General features: G+C 42.0%; 1 protein-coding gene across 1 annotated transcript in view; it reads left to right on the top strand.

Moving 5' to 3' along the window:
• RALGPS2 (Ral GEF with PH domain and SH3 binding motif 2) overlaps positions 1 to 21,894 on the top strand; it is a 322,932-nt gene that overhangs the window by 15,051 nt on the left and 285,987 nt on the right. The window contains exon 4 of the mRNA XM_019952266.3: positions 14,117 to 14,256. The gene's annotated coding sequence lies outside the window, so the exon portion shown is untranslated. The remainder of the gene's footprint in view (positions 1 to 14,116; positions 14,257 to 21,894) is intronic.

Below are 21,894 nucleotides of genomic sequence, written 5' to 3'. Positions count from 1 at the left end.
ACCCCTATGAGGTAGGAAGGGCACCTCCATTTTTACAGTGGAGGAAGTGGAGGAAAAAAAAAAACCCGAGTGATTTTTCCCAAGGTCCCAAACAGCCAGTCTGAGGTCAGATCAAATGAGAAACTGTGTCTTTTAGTTCCTAGTATTTTCTGTTGAATATTGCTGCCATCATTTTCACCTGTCCCTCTTCCCTTTATTCTTGATTTTCACAAGAACTTCTGTCTCCAGGGAAAGCGTCTTGGCTTCTAGCAGGTGATTGTATTCTTGGTAACACGATTTCTTTGATTCACCGCAGAACCGTGTGGCCACTAGAGACCAACCCAAGACCACACGGCCAACCTCCTCCCTTGAGCTCAGGGGAGGCCTGAACCAATGTTTCCTAGCTGGTTGAGGGAGCCTCGGGGTGCCATGATCTGCCCCAGAGTTCAGAGCTGAAGAAAGGGCCAGGGTCACCCCGAACTCAACCTCATGTTTTGGGGCTCCCCTCGTGGGAGTCTGAGGCTTACCCTCCACCTCCATCCCCAGAGGCTTGATGGCCAGATGGGGGACCTCCAGATCTTTTATTATGCTGAATGTTGTTCTGCTGGTTTGTTTTTCTCAGGGGACTGTGCAAGGTGGTGGCATTCTGAGAGGGAATCTGGGGGATGGAAGTGGAGTGAGCATGGGCTGGAGAGGTAGAAAAAGAGGTTGGGAGAGGAACTTCAGAGAGGGGGCAGAGATGCTAAAGGGGATGGACTGTGGCTGAGTGGTGTGCATGTACCCTTCTTTGCTTCTCCATGAAAGCTTCAGTCAGATTTTTGTTACTAGTTGGTGCTTTTGGAGTTAATGGGGTGGGGGGAGGAGTGGCAGAAGTGGGATGGGACTGGTTGGGCATGAAAGGAAGCAGCGGCAGCCCAACTGTACTTAGTCACAAGCAGGTCACACATGGAGGATTTCATCACAGAAGAGGGGGTCTGTGGCTGGCCTAACTCATCAGGGCATCGGTTTCCAAATCTGAAGATAAGTGTTTATCAAGAATTCTTCCTTTATGCCTATTCCAAATCATTCCTCTTTTAGCTCAAATTCAAATCCATTTCTTCTGGTTTGGCTCAAGCTGAATCCTTGCCAGTGTCCTAAACTTTGGCTGACAACATCCAGAACTGTAGGGAAAGGGGTAGCTGGCAAAGGAAGAAGGCTCTGGCCAGAATCAGTGGAAACCGTGGGCCAAGCAGTTTGGGAAAATGAATTGCACTAGTACAGAGGCTAGGACTGTAGCCATAGGAAGGCGCTGCTATTGTTCTGCAGAAAAGATAGTGAACAATTTCCACTTGGTGAAACAAATTATAAGGAAATCCAGAAACACCTGGCTCTTCCAGTGGTATAAATTCCAATGTTAACAGACACCAATCTGAAGCAGCCAAAGACATTAACCACAACGTGGAATACTGGCATTCATTGTTAGTCCATGTGTATCCAAAATTTGTCAAGCACTGTTTAATGTCCTCAACCCTCTCCTATCTCACATGTAAGTCCATCTTCTGTCTTTACAGTGTGATAGCCAGAGATAAGCCCATGTCTAACTTTCTCAGCAGTGAGGCTCTTCCTTTCTTGTTAACACAGCCCCACCTTGTTAAGCTAAGGGTGTTTTGTGTAGAAACCCACCAACTGCTTGTCTCAATCCACTCAGCTGCTATGACAGAATACCACAGACTGGGTGGCATATAAACAATAGAAATTTATTTCTCACAGTTCTGGAGGCTGGAAGCCTGAGATCAGGGTGCCAGCATGGTCGGGTGAGGACCCTCCTCCAGGTCAGATTTCTCTTTGTATCCTCACATGGCAGAAGGGGCTAGGTTATCTCTCTGGGGCCTCTTTTATTAAAAGGGCACTAATCCCATTATGAGGGCTTTGACCTTCCAACTTAATCACCTCCCAAAGGCCCCACCTTCTAATACCATCACACTGGGCTTTAGGATTTAACATGAATTTCGGGGGCACAAACATTCAGACCATGGTAGTGCTATAACTTGCAAACCTAACTAGTGTCTGCCCCTATGCAGGGCTCCACCTATAGAGATAACTAGAGGTTTTGCTGTGTATTTTTTTAAAATAAAGATGCAAATATTTATCCATATTCACATATATTCCTATGTAGTATATTAACATATCAAAGACAGGGAAGGTAACCAGGTCTTAAATGACTGTATCTATTTTTAAGGACCATGGTTTTTATCAGCCATTTAGATTTCAGGGCACATTTTACTTCTCATTTCATTTGACACATGAGAAAATTGTTGCAAGCTAGTTGAGCTGTAAGGTGAACTTGACTATGATAATGGGACACAGCTCAGCAAAGACAGCAAGGTCAGCTGACCGGTGTTCTGTTCTCCTCTGCATGCTGTATCTACTGACCTGGTTCAGGATCACCTTTTTGTTCTCCAAAGAGCTATTACATTAGCACCAGGGTGGCTCAGGAATGTCTTTTGTACAGTTAACCAGTAAGGATGCCAACAGATGTATGTGGAATGAATGGATTCAAAGAGACTGATTAATATTTGTAATTAATCCTAGAGAACCAACTTTGCATTGAACTATCAGCCTAAATTTCTTTTTCTAAATGGGTCTAGAAATTCTTGGGCGGGTGGGAAAAATACCTTGTATAGAAAATGTCTGTTTAAATCTCCAGTCCGGTTATCTCAACTGTGTTGATCAGGATAGGCTAGATATGCTATAGTAACAAACAGCCCTCACATCTTAGGATTTATGCAACAAAAGTTTATCTATGGCTCACACCATATCTGAGGTCTGAACAGTTATCCAGAGCAACTATCCTCACATGTTGACTCAGTGTTCCATTCGATCTTAAGGCTCTTCCTTATCAATGCATGTTTCCCTGATTGCCACAGCAGAGAAAAAGCATGGAAGAGCAAATAAATGGAGATGGCATGCGTCATATTTAATTTGCAAAAGCAAGTCCCATAGCCACACTGAACTCTGAGCAGGCAGGTGTATCAGATATTGGCTCCTGTAAAAAACAAAACAAAACAAAAAAAAAACCCCACTGCAAACTTATGATTTCAATAACACCGTTTATAATTTCTTGGGATTCTGTGAGTTGAATGGGCAACTACTTTGCTGGTTTTGCCTGAGCTTACTTGTGCAGCTGTACTTGGTTGGATCGGCTGGGCTGAAAAGTCCTAGATGTCCTCATTCACATGTCTGGCATTTCGTGCTGGCTGTTGGCTGAGGTGCCTCAGGTCTTCATGTGGCTTCTCATCCTCCAGTAGACTCAGCTGACTTCCTTACATGTTAGTCTCAGGACAGTGGTCCATGAGGACAAAGGCAAAAGCTGCCAGGTCTCTTGAACCCAGGCTCCAGAACTTGCACAACACTTCTGCCACATTCTATTGGTCAAGCAAGGCCAGTAACAAGGCCAGCCCAGATTCAAGGTATGGGGAAATAGTCTCTTGGTGGAAGGAGTTGCAAATATTGTAGCCATGTGTTTGAATCTATTACAGCAGGATACATGAACATTTGATTCTTGTTATTTATGGTAGTAACGTTCTATAAAGTCATTGCAAATAGAAAATATTAAACCATTGCTCCTAGGGGAAATACAAGGTTAAGTTCCTATGAGCCTCTGGATACAACATTTTAATCAACTGATCAATAATAATGTTGTTTTATGAGAGTACCTATTTAAAGACACCTTACTTAATATATATTGTTGATTCATTAACATTAACTCATGGCCAACAGCGCTATAACTCATGCCTGAATGAAGCTTATCTAATACAATGTGTTCTCTCCTTAAGGCATATCACAGCCTTCATGTCCTTAGAACACTAGACAGCACTTCAGCATTATACTTGGGAATCATTTAAACAGTGAACTCACCAACAAAAAGCACAAAAATGTGGGGAAAAAAATCACTAAATAACCCCCCCACAAAGGATACATGTTTATAGTATAAGAACTGAAACAAGAAAGCTTGTTTTACCTCAGCTGGGAACATGCGTGTCAGCCAACTCAAATGTTTTACCACTCTCCTCATGTCCATGAATGAGCATGAAAGCAACATGAGTATTGATTTGTGGATTACAAATAAATTTTAGTAAGTAGGTGAGTTTGCAAATATGGAACTCACAAATAATGAGGATTGTTATACATAGAAGAGGGAAACCAGATTGATGAACAGTGGTGATTCTTTCACACTCATTCATGGGAAAACAGAAGAGAAATGAGCATTGCTGGAGTACTTACTATGTGCTTGCCTTTTACATTTACTATGTCATTTAATATATATTATAAAACATAATTTAATATAATCTTTTAATATATTGCTGGATTCAGTTTCCTGTTTGTTTGTTTTTTTTCCTGTGATGTCTTTGTCTGGTTTTGGTATCAAGGTACTACTGTCCTCATAGAAAGAGTTAGGAAGTGTTCCTGTCTCTTCTATATTTTGGAAGAGTTTGTGAAGGTTTGGTGTTGACTTTTCTATAAACTTTTGGTAAAATTCACCAGTGAAGCCATGTGGTTCAGGGCTTTTGTGTGTGTGTATGTTGGGGGTGGGGAATATTTAATTACCAATTCAATCTCCTGTCATAGGTCTAGTCAGATTTTCTGTTTCTTCTTGAGTCAGTTTTGATGGTATCTTTCCAGGAATTTGTCCATTCATCTAGGTTATCTAATTTGTTAGAATACAACTGTTCATAGTATTCCCTTATTTTTATTTAATTTCTGTAAGGTCAATGTAATCCCTGTCATCCCTGATTTTAATAATTTGAGCTTTCTCTCTTATTTCCTGATCAGTGTAGCTAAAGGTTTGTCAATTTTTTAGTCTTTTCAAAAAACCAACTTTTTGTTTTGTTAATTTTTTTCTTCTCTATATTTTATTTATTTTCACTTTCATCTTTATTGCTTTCTTCCTTCTGCTTGTGTTGGGTTTCATTTGTTGTTTTTCAAGTTTCTTAAGGTGGAAGATTATGTATTGATTTGGGATCTTTCTTCTTTTAAAATATTTAGTTACGAATTTCCTTCTATGAATGTTCTTTGTTGTAGCCCATAAGATTTAGTATGTTGTGTTTTCATTTACATTCATATCAGAATCTTTATTCTAATTTCCCTTGTTTTTTCTTTTCTTTCTTTCTTTCCTTCTCTCTCTCTCTCTCTTTTTATTTTTTCTTTTGATCCATTAGCTATTTAGGAATATGTTGTGTAATTTCTACATATTTGTGAATTTCCCAAATTCCCTTCTGTTACTGGTTTATAATTGCATTCCATTGTGGTTGAAGAATTTACTCTGTATGATTTTAACCCTTTCAATATTATTGAGAGTTATTTATAGCCAAACATGTAGGCTATCCTAGAGAAAGATCCATGTGCACTTTAGAAGAATGTGTATTTTGCTGTTGTTGTGTAGAGCATTCTACAAATATATGTTAAGTCTAGTTGGTTTATACTGCTGTTCAAGTCTTCTGCTGTTTCGTTGACCTTCTGTCTCATTTTTATATTTATTATTGAAAGTGAGGTTTTGAAGTTTCCAACTATTATTGTTGAATTATCTATTTCTCCTTTCAATTCTGTCTTTTTTGCTTCATGTACTTTGGGACTCTGTTGATAAGTACATATACATTTGTAATTGTTTTATCTTTTTATAGATTAACCCTTTTATTATTCTAAAATTTTCTTCTTTTTCTCTAGCAACAATTTTGTCACATATTAGTATAACATAGTGTAATTAGGGCTTCCCTGGTGGCACAGTGGTTGAGAGTCCACCTGCCAATGCTAGGGAACACGGGTTCATGCCCCAGTCCGGGAGGATCCCACATGCCGCGGAACGGCTGGTCCCATGAGCCATGGCCGCTGAGTCTGTGCGTCTGGAGCCTGTGCTCCACAACAGGAGAGGCCACAACAGTGAGAGGCCCGCGTACAGCAAAAAAAAAAAAAAAAAAAAACATAGTGTAATTAATTTGTGTAATGTTTTATCTGATATCAGTATAGTTACTCCAGCTCTCTTTTGGTTACTGTTTACATGGTATATCCTTTCCATTGTTTTACTTTCAACTTATTTTTGTCTAAAATTTGTCTCTTATAGAAAGCATATAGTTGTATCATGTTGGTTTATTTTTATCCATTCTGCCAATGTCTGCCTTTTAATTGGAGTAAGTGTTAATTTCATTGAAGATCTTTTGTATATGATGAGTCAATTCTCTCTTGCTGTTCTCAAGATTCTCTTTTTGCCTTGGCTTTTGACAGTTTGATTTTGATGTGTCCGGGTGTGGGTATTTTGAGTTTATATTACTTGGAGTTTGCTGAGCATCTTGAATGGGTAGATTGATGTTTTTCATCAAATTTGGGATGTTTTCAGCCATTATTTCTTCAAAGGTTCTTTTGCCCTTTCTCTTTTCCTTCTGAAACTCCAGTTATGCATATGTTGGTACACTTAATGGTGTCCCACACATGTCTTTGAGGTTCTATCCATTTTTCTTCATTCTTTTTCTTTCTGTTCCTGAGACTGGATAATTGCAATTGACCTATCTTCAAGATTGCTCATTCTTTCTTTTGCCTGCTCACATTGTCTTTTGAGCTCCCCTAGTGAATTTTCCATTTCAACATCAGAATTTCTATTTGGTTCTTTGTATGTATGTATGTATGTATATGAAATTTCTATCTCTTTATTAATATTCTGTATCTGGTGATATATAATTCTTATACTTTAGTTCTTTAGACATGACTTCTTTTAGTTCTTTGAATATACTTAAAATAACTGATTTAAGGTCTTCATCTAGTAAATCCAATATCTGGACTTCTTCAGGGACAGTTTCTATTGATTGCTTTTTCCTGTGTATGGACTGTACTTTCTTGCTTATTTACTTGTCTGGTAATATTTTGTTGAACACTAGATATTTTAAATAATATAATGTGACAACTCTATATGTGACAACTCTATATAATGTGAAATCAGATTTTCCACCCTTCTCAGGTTTGTTTTGCTGCTGCTATTTGGTGTTGTTTGTTTGTTTAGTGGCTTTTCTGAACTAAGTCTGTTTTCTTTGTTAAGTTGGCCACTGAAGTCTCTGCTTAATTGGCTTAGTGGTCAGCTAATGGTTGCACAGAGATTTCTTTAAATGCCTAGAACTAATAAGTCTCCCAGTCTTTGCTGAGGACTCTGTGTGAATGTTGAAGCACACCTTCAATACTAAGCCAGGCAGTTGACAACTCTGTCTTAGCCTTTACTTCCTCCTTTTTCAGAGCTTCAAGGTCAGCCAGAGGTGAGACTTTAGGGCCTTCTCAGGTATTTGCCGAACATGTGCACAGCCCAACATATGCACATGACCTTGTAGATTCCTGAGAATGTGTCAGGGTTTTTCAAAGCTCCTATAAACATTTCATTCCACAGTTTTTCCTTTTAAACTTTTTGCTTAGCTTATTGTTTGCCCCACTGTTACCCATTGCTTTAGGTAGCCGTAAAGTTAAATAATTGCCTCTAATTGTTGTCAACAAACATATCAGAGTAAAAGGCTTTTCACACTGAGTGAGCTCCAAGGTAGGTCAAATAGAGATAGCCTTGCCAGTGGGGTTTTTCAGAAAATCACCAGACAACTCAAATAATGACCATTCTCTGGGGATGAGGTTTTAAAGGTGCTTCAATCCTGTTTTGCTCACTCCAGTGGCTGGCAGGTTTCTAGTTTTCACCACGATTGGAAGCTTTTGGTTTTCAAGGTCACCATGGAGCTGGAGAGGGGTCATGTTAAAATGTCACAGTTTGATGTTCTTACTGAGAGCCAGTGGTTTTTCTTGAATAGATACCTATGGATTGAATAAATAGGCTAACCAAAACACCTTTTGTTAATTTTCAGAGTTTTGGAAAGAGTTGATTCTGACCATTTTGGCAAGTTTTCTCATTGTTTTTAATGGAGGAAAGAGTTTTTGAAGGTCCTTTTTCATTCATGTTCCTTGGTAGCTATTTTGATCCTTATTACAGCAGTTAGGATTAGGTTCATATACATGTGACAAAAAACCTGCGTTAACAGTGGCTTAAATACACAGGTTGTATTCTCTCACATTAAAACTTAAAAATAAGTTCAAACTGTTCAGGGACAGCAGCTTCTTTCAGCTTTCAACTCTGCCAGCCCTAGAATGTGGCCCTCATTTTCTTTTCTTTTCTTTTCTTTTTTTTTTACTATATATAATCTAGGTATATTACGTATAGAATACCTACAGGTGCACATATGTAAACACACATACATTGTTAGGGTTAAGCTTTGGGTTAGGGTTTTTGTGTCTTGAAGGCTTGCATTGTGCAATTTCTCAGTCTGTTTTCCAGATGATCCCCCGTCTCAGTTACATCGTTTGCAAATCAGTGTTCTCTCACATGAGCTCCACTGCCTTTTCGTCGTGCGGCTACTTTGCCTGTGCCGTCGAAAACCCTTTTCAGTCGCCTGGAGCCCCAACTGGCTTTATTGTGCTTCTGTTTCCCTTGCCCGAGGAGACTGATCCACAGACATGTTTCTAAGACTGAGGTCCAAGAACGTACTGCCTATGGGTTTCTTCTAGGCCTGGCCTGGCTTTAGGTTTTACATTACAGTAGTCAATTTAGTGTCAGGTTCTTGTTGTAGGTGGTACGAGAAAGGAATCCAGTGTGATGCTTGTGCGTGGAGCAGTCCAGTTTCCCCAGCACCATTCATTGCACAAGCTATCTTGTCCCCATGGGACCTTCTCACCTCCTTTGTCAGAGACGAATTGACCACACAAGCGTGGCTTTCTCTCTGGGCTCTCTGTTCTCTTCCTTGGATCTATGTGGATGTCTTGTGTGCCAATACCATGCTGTATTAATGATGGTAGGTTTGCAGTCTAGTTGGAAATCAGGCAGCATGGGACGTCTGAAATCTTCACTTCTTTCTGAAGAGCATATGGACACTCTCTAGGTTCTTTTGTGTTTCCAGACACATTTCGGAATTCTTGGTTATACTTGTCTGAGAAAGTCTGTGGGTATTTTGAGAGGAATAGCATCCATTTTATGGATTGCCTCAGGGGCATGGAATCATTTGCACAAGACGGACTCTTCTGACCTATGAGCATCACCTATCTTTCCATGTTGGGTGTGTGTTGTCTTCATTTTCTTTCATCGATATGTCTCTCATCCCATTTTCTGAGTTTCAGGTCTTGTAGGTCATGGGTTAGATGGACTCCTAGGTATTTTCTTTGTGTTGTTACCATCATTGTCCATGGGGTTGTCTTCTTCCTTTCTCATTCGGATAGTTTGTTGTGAGTGTACAGAATGGCAACTGATTTCTGTAGTGTCGATGAGGTTTGTACCCTGCAATTGAACTGAGTTTCCTGAGTTTTATTTTGTTTTCTTTTGGTGGGGGATTGCCTTCAGCATTTTGTGTGTAGAGAATCGGGTCAACTGGAATCTTTCCTCTGCCATCTGATACTCTTCTTTCTTCTTTCCATGCCGTTATTATGGCGAGGACTTGCTCTGCATTTGTGCTCCGCCTTGGTGGGCTCCAGGTCCTCCAGCTGACTAGGGGGGAAGCTTAGCATGGTGCTCCAGGTTAGAGCTGGCAGTGCTGAGCTCTTTTCATAGCCCAGGATTGGGCCCCATGGACCTCTGGGCCCTGGTTCCAGACAATCCTCCATTGGCCCTCATTTTCATGGTCTAAGAAAACTCCTTAGCTCCAGCAATCATATCTGCATTCCAGGAGACAAGAAGAAGGAAGAGGTGAAGAAGAGCACACGCCCTTCCTTTAAGTATGCTTCCCAGAAATTGCACATGATATTTTAGAAGGTAGTCACATAGCCACACCCAGCTACATGGGAGGTTGAAAAATATGGTCTCTATTTAGAAGGCCATGTGTGCAGCTAAAAACCAAGAGTTTATTACCAAGGAAGGAGGGAAACTAGCTGTGACATGTATTTGACAGGTAAAGAAACTAAGGTTTAAAGAAGTTCAGCAATTTATTCAAGGACACCCAGGCAGTATGTAGTGGTGCTAGGGTTCAAATCAGGTGGTCTGATCCTAAAGCCTGTACTTTTTTTAATGTTTATAGAGCACATTTTATTTTATATAATTGAATCCCATTGATATAATAGCAATGCATTGCTGGTCTTTTCTGGGTGAAATATACAAAGTTCACAAAATTTCTCTCCCCTTGGTGCATATCATACTTTTTTTGGTTTTTAAAAAAATTTTTTTAACTTTTCATTTTATATTGGATCATAGTTGATTAACAATGTTGTGTTAGTTTCTGGTGTACAGCAAAGTGATTCAGTTATACATATACATGTATCTATTCTTTTCAAATTCTCTTCCCATTTAGGTAGTTACATAATATTGAGCAAAGTTCCCTGTGCTATACAATAGGTCCTTGTTGGTTATCCATTTTAAATATAGCAGTGTGTACATGTCAATCCCAAACTTGCTAACTATCCCTTGCCCCCACCCTTCCCCCGGAAACCATAAGTTCGTTCTCTAAGTCTGTGAGTCTGTTTCTGTATTGTAAATAAGTTCATTTCTATAATTTTTTTTAGATTCCACATATAAGCAATATCATACAATATTTGTCTTTCTCTGTCTGACTTACTTCACTCAGTATGACAATATCTGTGTCCATCAGCGTTGCTGCAAATGGCATTATTTCATTCTTTTTAATGGCTGAGTAATATTCTATTGTATATATGTACCACATCTTCCTAAAGCCTGTACTTTTAACTGTTTTGCCGTACAGATTCAGAGAAGTTAAATAACTTGATGAGGTCACAGAATTGGCAAGTGCAGATCTGTCTGGCGCCAAAACTCATCTTTTTGCCATATTTACCCCAAGCCATCTATTTTACTCTGGTGGGCCATCAGGAGAGTGAAAAATATAAACCTCACTGTTCAACCTGAAGATTCCTGATAGAGGTTTATTAAGATATCTAAATAAAGTACATCAAGTGTCTTTTAAACACAGGACAACAATGAGTGCTTGAAGGACAGCAAATGAACCAAGATGACAGATAATCAGAACTAGAGCTATTAAGAAACATATGCTGTAGAACCTGCTTGCTTTCTGAAGTGGGAATAAAGAACCAGTAAGGTACAGGTTGTGAAATGCTATTAAAAAGTCAGTATTGAAGTTTGCAATCTTGAACAGAATGCTAAGTACTAAGTTTATTTTGTTTTTCTCACTAATCTCCTAGATTCCTAGCCCCACTCTAACCAGTCAGTAGGTTATTATCAGTCCCTTCCACTCACATCTGGCTCTGGGATGGGGTGAGGCCCAGAGTAAGCCCAGGTCTTAAGGTTCTGCTGAGCTCACCCAAGGTCTAAGAGAACAGACTCCAGTGCCTGCCTTGACTCACCCCATTTCTTTTCTTTCTTTTTCAACTCTTTCTTCACTGTGGATTATCCTAAAGCTGAGTTAATTGAGGCCTGAATAAGGAAGGTCATATTATAATTATAAATTCAGGACAAGTTTGCAATTCAACCTGAGCTCCTTTTCATGTTGCTCACAGAGAATACACTCATGGAGAGGGTATCAGTGGAATTGCAGTTTGATAACCAAACAGAAACACAATTGAAGCTGTGGTGACTAATACACAGCCACCCAAAGATAATCCACTGTGGTTTGAATCCATCACATACACACACACACACACACACACACACACATACACACACACACACACACACACACATGGAGAAAAGTTTGGGTTCCAGCAGCTGGAGTAATTTTAGCTCTATCTAATGGTGTACGTTTGAATTACTAAAGTTAGAAAACTCATGGTTGGGGCTTCCCTGGTGGCGCAGTGGTTGAGAGTCCGCCTGCCGATGCAGGAGACACGGGTTCGTGCCCCGGTCCAGGAAGATCCCACATGCCGCGGAGCGGCTGGGCCCGTGAACCATGGCCGCTGAGCCTGTGCATCCGGAGCCTGTGCTCCGCAACGGGAGAGGCCACAACAGTGAGAGGCCCGCATACCGCAAAAAAAAAAACAACTCATGGTTGGAACTTGGGCCCCATTGGGAGCTGCCATCTGTCCCCCTCCTTTGCCTCTGGAAGCTTCCTCACTGGCATGCAGCAGATCCCTATTTCTAAGAGCTCCCTCTTCACCCTGCCCTGGAACCCCAAAAATAACCTCTGCTGATACCTTCCCTTGACACACACACACACACACACACACACACACACACACACACACACACAGGTGCAGGAATAACTCCAGCCTCTGCTTTTGTCCTCCACTTTGAACTTTTTCCAGGCTGTGGCGCCTCTCCACTGGTCTTTCTATAGCGGCACATCTGAATTCTTTCTGTCTACAATAAGGTTAACAGATGCCTATTGTGAGAATACCAGATTGCATTTAATTTTAAAAATTTAATTGAACACTTTATTTTGAGGTAGATTCACATGCTGTGGTAACAAATAATACAGGTAGATACCATGAGCTCTTTGCCCAGTCCTCCCCAGTGGTAATATCTTGCAAAACTATGGTACAATATCAGAGTCAGGATATTGACATTGGTCTAATCCCCAGATCTTATTCATGTTTCCTTCATCGTGTGTGTGTGTGTGTGTGTGTGTGTGTGTGTGTGTGTGTATGAGTTCTTTGCTATTTTATCACATGTGGAGGTTTGTTTATCAATCACTATCTCTTGTGTTGCCCCCGACATCTAACCCCCCACATCTTCTTCTTGCTCCCTCCTCCACCCCCCAGCCCTAACCGCTGGCAACCTGTTCTCTATTGCTATATTTTTGTTGTTTTAAGAATGATATATAAATGAATCATAACCTATGTAACCTTTTGGGACTGGCTTTTTTGACTCAGCTCCCTTGAGATCCATCCAAATTTTTGCATATATTAATAAGTTGTTCCTTTTTATGCTGGGTTGTATTCCAAGGTATGGATGTACCATAGTTAATTTAACCATTTACCCACTGACGGACATCTGGGTTGTTTTCAGTTTGAAGCTATTATGAATAAAGCTGCTATGAATACTCATATACAGGTTTTTCTGTAAAGTTAAAACATAAGTTTTTATTCTCTGGGATAATTGCCCAAGAGTGCAGTTGCTGGGTCATGTGGTCGTTGCATATTTAGCTTTGTAAGAAACTACCAAAATGTTCTCCACCAGCAATGTATGAGTGATTCAGTTTCTGTACATCTTGGCCAGCAGTTGATATTGTCACTACGGTACTTCCTATTTTAGTCATTCTGATGGGTGTGTAGTGAAATCTCATTGTGGTAATTTAAGTTTTTAAATCTATCTTTATATTTCAACTTTTAATTGTAAACTGATTTGTGCAGCTTTCGTGTATTGTTTTTTTCCCTAATACATTATTTTATTTTTTTCCTAATATATTATTTTATTTTTTTCCTAATACATTATTTTATTTTCTTACTTCTTTTTTTTAATTGAACTATAGTTGCTATACAGTATTATATAAGTTACAGGTATACAATACAATGATTTGCAATTTTTAAAGGTTATACTCCATTTATAGTTATAGAATATTGGCTATATTCCATGTTGTACAGTATATCCTTGTAGCTTATTTATTTTATACATAGTAGTTTGTACCTCTTAATCCCCTACCCCTACCTTGCCCCTCCCCACTTCCTTCTCCCTACTGGTAACCAGTAGTTTGTTCTCTATATCTGTGAGTCTGCTTCTTTTTTGTTATATTCACTAGTTTGTTGTAGTTTTTTAGATTCTACATATAAGTGATGTCATACTGTGTCTTTCTCTGTCTTGTGTATTATTTGTCAGAAGCTTCTTTACTATTAAACAACTGTGTGGAGTGTTGGAAAAATTCCAATTTTCCACCAAATTTCTGCTGCTTTTCACGTAATTCCATTTCACTTGTCAATCCACCCTTTTTTTCAATATGCTTAGAATTCTATCACTGTCTGCTTTTGATAGATGACTTGATGCACAATGTTGAAAAATCTTCAGTAATTGTCAACTCAGAAGTTAACGTGACATATACTGCATGAATAGTGTAGTTAACGGGCTATTCTCACCTTCATGGGTCCATTATAAAGGGAATTGCTTTGTCCAAGTACCAATTATGTTTCTATATTCATAAAATATTTTTCTAATCAAAAAATTAAACTATGAGAAATAGACATCTGACTATATCTCTTCCAGCCCTTCCAGAATGAGAATTCATTCAGCCTCTCTGCCCAGTTCTGATCTGTAAGCTTCCACCTTGATTCCTCAGTTCCACGTAGCCCAGGTCCCACACCAGCTTTCCAGCCATCATACTCGCCCCTGGGGAAAAATGAGAGGTAAGAGGGGAAACTCCGTGTCCAAGTTTTTATTTGTCTGGGAGGGAAATCGATGTTTTTAGCAGACAACTTGAATGTTCACTTTGAAAAAAATAGAGACCCAGTTGCTTGGATACAGCCAGAAATGCATATCATTGAATCTACAGACGACCTGTAGTCATTTTGTCCTTATTTGAGTGTCTAATGTGTTAAGGGGGAAAATGAGACAGCTCTAACAAATAACTCACACCTGCTTGGGCTTTCTCTGTTGGTCCTCTGGGTGTGTGTGTATGCATCACACACCCACACATAAGTGTGTAATGAATGGCTTAGTATAAAACCCTGCAACAAACATCAATTCTGTAGATTACCAGGGAGGCCTAATTGGGTTCACTAGCAAAGCAACTTCTATAAAGACTATATATAGTAGGCACATGCCTCCGTAGGCAGTGCAGCTATTTATTTTTTTAATAGGGGATTCTCATGTTACAAGGGCATCACAGATTACTGAATAATTTATTTAATGGTAGATTATATGGGCTTCACTCTTTGCCAGTGAGCTCATACCCAAATGTCTAAAGGAGATAAGGTGAGCAAAAGCTAGAGCTCAGGCTTGGGTGAGCTGTTTTTTTTTTTTTTTTAAGATATGCATAACTATTAGAGCCATATATACGTATTTTACTTAATAATATCTCAGCTGCATTGTCATATACATAATCGAGGCACCACTTCATTACTGACATTTAGCTAACTTGTAGCAATGCATACAACACATGGTGCTGAGAGACACAGAATAGAATAATAAATGACCTTGTCTGTAGTTGGTGATTTTAACAAAGGACTGTGATGTATAAGGGTATGTTTGTTCTCTATGAAAATATAGGGAAACAGAGGGAGCAAAATTCAATGAAAGGATGTTAGATTTGGAAAATGGAGACAAGAAAAATAGATCTGGATAGGTATCTTTCTGTGAACCTCTACTGTTATCTTTTCAATGATGTGAAATACAAAAAACAATCACTTCCAAGCTTATAGAACTTAAGACATTTTGCCTTGAACTGTATATAGTCCTCAGGTAAGCAGAGGTACCTTGGAACATGGATATACTTTTGTGTCAAGCAAAATTTTGATGAAGATAAAAAATTTATTTTAAAAAATTTTAAATTTGACAATAAAGATGGCAAAAGATTTGAACAGGCACATCACGTAGAAGGAAATTCACATGGCCAATAACTGTGGCAAGAGGTGCCTTATTTTTTTAGTAATCGGGGAAATGCAGATTAAACCCATAATGAGATATCCCTATACACCCACCTGACAGTTAAAATTTTAAAGTTTGACAATAATAAGCGCTAATGAGGACAGAGAATAATGGGAACTACCGATAGTGGAACTTTGGATTGAAGCAGTGATTTTGGAAAATAGTCACCATTGTCTACTGAGGTTGAAGATGCACACAACCTGTTCACAAGTGAAGAAATGCCACTGTGGGAAAATGCCCTGGAGGTAGATGTCTATATGTATCCTGTGCACCAGAGTATATACAAGAATGTCTAGAGAAACATTGTTCCTAAGAGCCCCAACCTGGAGACCAGGTTGTCTGCCCAACATAGAAAGGATAAGTGAGAACTAGAGCCACTTGCAATAGCAGGGATGAATTTCACAGACAGAATGTTGAGCAAAAGAAGCAAGACACATTTGGTAGAAAGCTCATAAACAAACAGGCAAAACTCAGTCTGTTGTTTAGGGATGCATAGAGAGAGGGTAAAACTATAAAGAAAAGCAAGGAAGTCATTATAAGAAAGGTTAGGATGGCGGTTACTTTTAGAGGAAAGGAAGGATTGTGATAGCAAAGAATACGCGAGACTTCTGGGCACTGGAAACGTTGTATTTCTTGACCCGGCTGTGGTTTCATGGGTTTTCACTTTACAGTTATTCACTAAACTGGATATTAATTTTTAATGCACTTTTGTGTATGTATGTTATATTTCACACACACCTGCACACATGTACACAAACTATTAAATACTAAATATTGAGATTTGAAAAAAGAAACTTCCTAGTTCAATTTAGTTCCTTTAAAAAATGAACATGTTCAGTTGAATGAACACTTAAAACGATAAGCGAAATCTTACGTGTAGTTTCACATGAGAATTCTACAATGTAGTGCTGGAAAGACAGCCCGAGGAGAGGAAGAGCCCTTTTCCAGCAATCCCTGACCCTCAGCAGCCGTTTCCCTGGGCAATTCTTTGGGCCTCGATCCTCATCTGCAAAGAGGATCAGCCCTAATTAGAACTCCCCGAAAGTCTCTGGTGTATTCTTGGGAGTTCTCTGTGGGAAATTTAATTTTTTTTAAATAAGAAATTCTTACCGTTTTGATGAGAATCTAAAGAACATGCACATCACCTGGGTCCTCTGTGTGTCCACTTTAGAGCTGACAGTGCCAGGATCACTCTGTGATTATGATTACGTTGGGGTCCTGATGTGCTGTTTCAGTTGTCTCAGGACACTAAGGTGAAAGCACAGGTGACCCTCAAGAGTAGAGTCTGCGTTTGCCAAGTAACCTCACGGAAGGCTCACAACCAGAGTTTTCACAGGAGTTTGAAGAGACCATGTTGTATGAGATGTGAGTTAGGGGACGATACCTAACCCCAAAAGTGACTCGGTACCCAGTGACAAAGTGAGGGGCAATTTACTCTGCAAAATCACGCCATCTGTCTTGTTAAAGTAATGCTGTTAACTTAAGATTTATTGGTTTGCCGTTTGGTTGTCAAAATCGTGACGCTCTTTTGATTTTATAGTTGTAGAAGTTACAAGCCTGTGGGATGCATGCCCAGTTTCATGCGTGTACATATTTAACTAACGATCCTATAAAAGTAATTTACATCAACACTGGAAATCCTCAAACATTTTTTTTTCTTGAGAAAGCACCACATGTCGTTGGAATTTGAGCCACGCTGAACCCCGTGACCTTCACTGACCCTCCTGTGATTCTGTTCCCATTTTGGAAGTCAAGCCCTTTCCAAAGCAAGTGGGAGGGTGTGTCCCCGGTGCAGCCTGGAAGCCCAACACCCTCATCTCTAGTCGTGACTCTCTACTGCAGGTGATTTTTCCTCCAGGGGACATTTGACAGTGTCAGGAGGCCTTTTTGGTTGTCACAGCTAGAGGCAGGGCCTAGTCAGCAGAGGCCAGGGATGCTGCTAAACATCCTACCATGCACAGGACAGCCTCCAGAGCAAAGAACTCTCCAGGCCATCATGCCAGTGGTGCCCAGGGTGAGAACCCATGGTTCTGCTCCCTAGAGCTTTCACTGCTCTGTGTTTGTTCCCAGTTTATCAGGATAAGGCAGTAGTTTTCTTTTATAACTTACCTTTCCTGGCAACTGTTTCCTTCCACGCAGGAGAAAAAGATAAGCAAACAAAACAGTGCCTCAGGTGTGAGGTCAGTGGCATGACCGGCTTGATTTAAGAGTGGAGGTTTGGACGGGGTCAGCCTTTTCACTGTTGTTGAGGCCACCTTATTCCTGGTCCTCTTCTATGGGGTCCTGGTCCACCACCTACATAGAGTGATCTTGCTTTGCAGGGACCTGATCCCTGATGTTTGTAGCTGGTCTCTAGAGGGATTGTGCTCCAGAGTGATTCCCAGAGGAGCCAACATCTCTTCCAGAATAAACCACTGGAAATAATATTTGAGAGCTTCCAACAGATCTGAGGAATCTGGATCACTCTCCAAGGCTGATCTCAGGGTCCCCGTAGTTGTGTTTGTCTACGTGCCTGTAACGGCTGCTGGGGGACGTCTGCCCCGTGGCTATCTATCCCCGCGTAATTCTTATATTTGTTCATACAGAATCTGCTGGCTGTTCCTGGGTCCTATCTCACCTCCCCCCTCAGATATTTAAATCCTTGGGAACAGAGACTTCTGTGTCTTTTGCGGTCACTGGTGCACCCCCCAGCATGCTCAGCACGGTGGCTGGCTCTGTGGAGGTCACACTGTCAGCAAGCTAGGGAAAAAGACCATGTTAAAAAACAGGCCAGGGCTTCCCTGGTGGCGCAGTGGTTGGGAGTCCGCCTGCCGATGCAGGGGGCATGGGTTCGTGCCCCGGTCCGGGAGGATCCCACATGCCGCGGTGTGGCTGGGCCCGTGAGCCATGGCCGCTGAGCCTGCGCGTCCGGAGCCTGTGCTCCACGGCGGGAGGAGCCGCGGCGGTGAGGGGCCCGCGTACCGAAAAAAAAAAAAAAACAACAACAACAAAAAAACGGGCCATCTGGGATGATGGGTGACGGTTTCCTGAACACTGTGCCCATCCTCTTCAGTCCCTCTTCTTGCCCATCTGTCGTTCTAGTGACCAGTGTCCAGTCACAAGCAGCCTCTTAATTTTGAAAGCATTCAAATCTACAGCTTTCTCCTGACAAGGGAACAGCCCTTGGTTTCCAGGACCAAACAAGTGGATGTGCTGTCACTCACCGGGCCTGGCAGGCTGCCCCAGGTAGAGATGGGCAGGGCTTCTGAGCACTCCTCCGTCTCTACCCTGTCTGGCCTCCTCCCCAGCGCACTCCCCCAGGGTCACAGAGACCGCTGTGGACAGGACTTCATCCAGCCCTGACAACCTCTGATGTAAAGCAGCTGACTGGATGCCTCACATCCTGCCTAAAACCACCACCCTTTCCTCCCCACCCCCATCCCTTTTTAAAAAGAAAAAACAATTCCTCTGTCTAACGTGTAGTCTTTCGAAAATACAGTGGAGGCACCATGCCTTTAGCAAAACATGGATGCTCCTGTGGTGTGGCAAACAGGGCCATTGTTTCCTGGCTGGTACTTTAGGGGTCTGTTCAGATCTCACAGCTGAGAGGAGGCCAGAGCTGCCAGGGGTCACTGACAAAACCGAGGGGCACAGACATCTCCACTTGGCACACAGCCCGCAGACCTCCTCTCCCCATGGGCTCTTTGGTTGACACCCCTCTCCCTCCTCCAGGTGCCCTCCTCCTGGGTCCTGCACAGCTGGACCCACACCTGCATGGCTCAAGGTGGCTCACTGCAAAAGAAATGCAAACCATAGTTAAGGAAGGAAGCAAAACTGAAGGCCAGAGAAACTGAGCACTGGGGGTAAGGGAAAGAGGCTGGACCACAGAAAGGAAGGCCCATCATGGAGTCAGAGGTCAGAAGAGTGACGAGCACAGCAAGTAATGTTGTAGGAGACGGGTTAGTGGCAAGGGGTCATGTAAAGTCCATGAGCAATGCCAGGCTGAGGCCTCTCTTGTGGGATCTTGACGTTTTAGGTTTGGGGTAAAGCGAAGAGAGAGAAGGACGTGATGGCATAGGGATGACTAAGCAAGACTTGACAATCCTTCTGTCCATTTCAACCAGATTTTTTTTTCTTTTGCGGTACATGGGCCTCTCACTGTTGTGGCCTCTCCCGTTGCGGAGCACAGGCTCCGGATGCGCAGGCTCAGCGGCCATGGCTCATGGGCCCAGCCGCTCCACGGCATGTGGAATCTTCCCAGACGGGGGCATGAATCCGCATCCTCTGCATCAGCAGGCAGACTCTCAAGCACTGCGCTACCAGGGAATCCCTCAGCCAGATTTTTTTTTTTTGAATTTAATTTATTTATTTATGGCTGTGTTGGCTCTTCGTTTCTGTGTGAGGGCTTTCTCCAGTTGCGGCAAGTGGGGGCCCCTCCTCATAGCGGTGCGCGGGCCTCTCACTATCGCGGCCTCTCTTGTTGCGGAGCACAGGCTCCAGATGCGCAGGCTCAGTAATTATGGCTCACGGGGCTAGTTGCTCCGCGGTATGTGGGATCTTCCCAGACCAGGGCTCGAACCCGTGTCCCCTGCAATGGCAGGCAGATTCTCAACCACTGCGCCACCAGAGAAGCCCCTCAGCCAGATTTTAAATCTATTATGTCCAGACTTGGGGGAAAGGGAAGTAGTTGTGATTTTCCCCTGACTTTACCCCAACACAATGATGACCTGGAGCCCAATGTATGACTCTGAAAGGGCAAGCCAGGCTCCATCGTAGCCAAAGCATAGCAAGCCCCCAGCTCAGTGGTGGAGAAGAGCTAAATGTGGTCCATCCACCTGGTGTGAGCCAGAACCTAATTTTAGCCTCCCATGAGCATATGCAAAGTGGGTCACCAGCTGCCCTGTCAGCCTCACCCAGGGCCACTTCTGTTCTACATCCTGCACCTGTGGGGATGTGCATGTCTCAGTGCTCACCGGCCATTTCTGAGGCTGAGAACATCCTGGACTCACCCAGGCCTCCTTATTCCCTTGGCAACAGCCAGCTCCTTCCTCCCCTCCCACCCCAGTAGCAAAACCACACTTCCTGCACTTCTGCCCTGGCAGGTGGACCCCATGGGGGTAGGGGCCTCATGGAGGAGGTCTGTGCCCTGAGTTATAAGCAGGGAGAAGGACAGTGAGCCCCACTTTCCTCTGTGAGATGGGATACGATCAGGTCAAGAACCCATGGTTCAGTGTGCAGAGCATCCCGGCTCCTATTTTCCCCTTCCTCTGGCTGCTGGCATTTTGTTCTTGTCATGGTTGATTAGCTCCCTAAGTAGAGGTTAGACAGAGAAAATGAAAGGAGAAAAATGGAGAAATGAAAAGCTCTGGTGGGGAAGGAATTTAAAACCAGTTAAACAGTTGAGATGTCAATTATCCCATCCACTCCCTGATACCTTTGTGGTGTGTAGAGTTAATGTTGGGTGTAGGCACAAAACACATTTTACACTCATTCACCAGTGAGTTCTCTGGTCTTCAGCTTGAAAGCTGGTGAGCTCAAGGTCAGGATGGTCTGCTGGGACCCAGGCCACCAGGTGACACCACACTCACAACCGGCCTGCAGGCTGAATGACAGGAAGCCCCACCTGTGTAGACGGCTGGGGTAGTAGCTGCAGGGAGTATGTGTGATGTCTCGTTGGCACCGCGGAAAGACACACACAGGGATGGGCTGTGGGAGCAGACACAGTGGAAGAGGCAAAGAAATGTCTCTTCCTCTGTCATCCTCTGGGAGAACACCAAAGTCCTGAAACCTGGCCCTGAGGGATGACCACATATTAGAGGACCATCAAGGAACAGATCTGAGTAGTGGGAAGAGGCCAAACACTGAAATCCACAAGGGCCCCTCTGGCAAGAAGAGCGGATCTTGCTGCCAGGACTCTCAGGCCTAGAATTCTCTGCTAGTGGCCTCACTTCTTTCACCTTATTTATCCTTCCTCTTCACTGGACTATGTCGCTCAAAAGAAAATGTGATGCTTAGGGAAACAAGTAAGACAGAGACAGACAAATACTGTATGTTATCACTTACACGTGGAATCTAAAAAAATATGACAAACTAGTGAATATGACAAAAAAGAAGCAGACTCACAGATACAGAGAACAAACTAGTGGTTACCAGTGGGGAGAGGGAAGGGGGGAGGGGAAAGATTGAGGTAGGGGATTAAGAGTTACAAACTATTATGTATAAAATAAGCTATAAGGATATATCATACAACACTGGGAATATAGCCAATATTCTAGAATAACTAAATCAAGTATAAACTTTAAAAAATGTGAATTGCTATATTGTACACCTGTAACATAAAATATTGTGCATCAACTATATATCAATTAAAAAAGAAAGAAAAAATTTAAAAAAAAATAAAATGAGGTGCCAAGATTTTA

Source organism: Tursiops truncatus, chromosome 1 (genome assembly GCF_011762595.2).
Source record: "Tursiops truncatus isolate mTurTru1 chromosome 1, mTurTru1.mat.Y, whole genome shotgun sequence".
Taxonomy (NCBI): domain Eukaryota; kingdom Metazoa; phylum Chordata; class Mammalia; order Artiodactyla; family Delphinidae; genus Tursiops; species Tursiops truncatus.
This window is presented reverse-complemented; position numbering and strand designations above follow the sequence as displayed.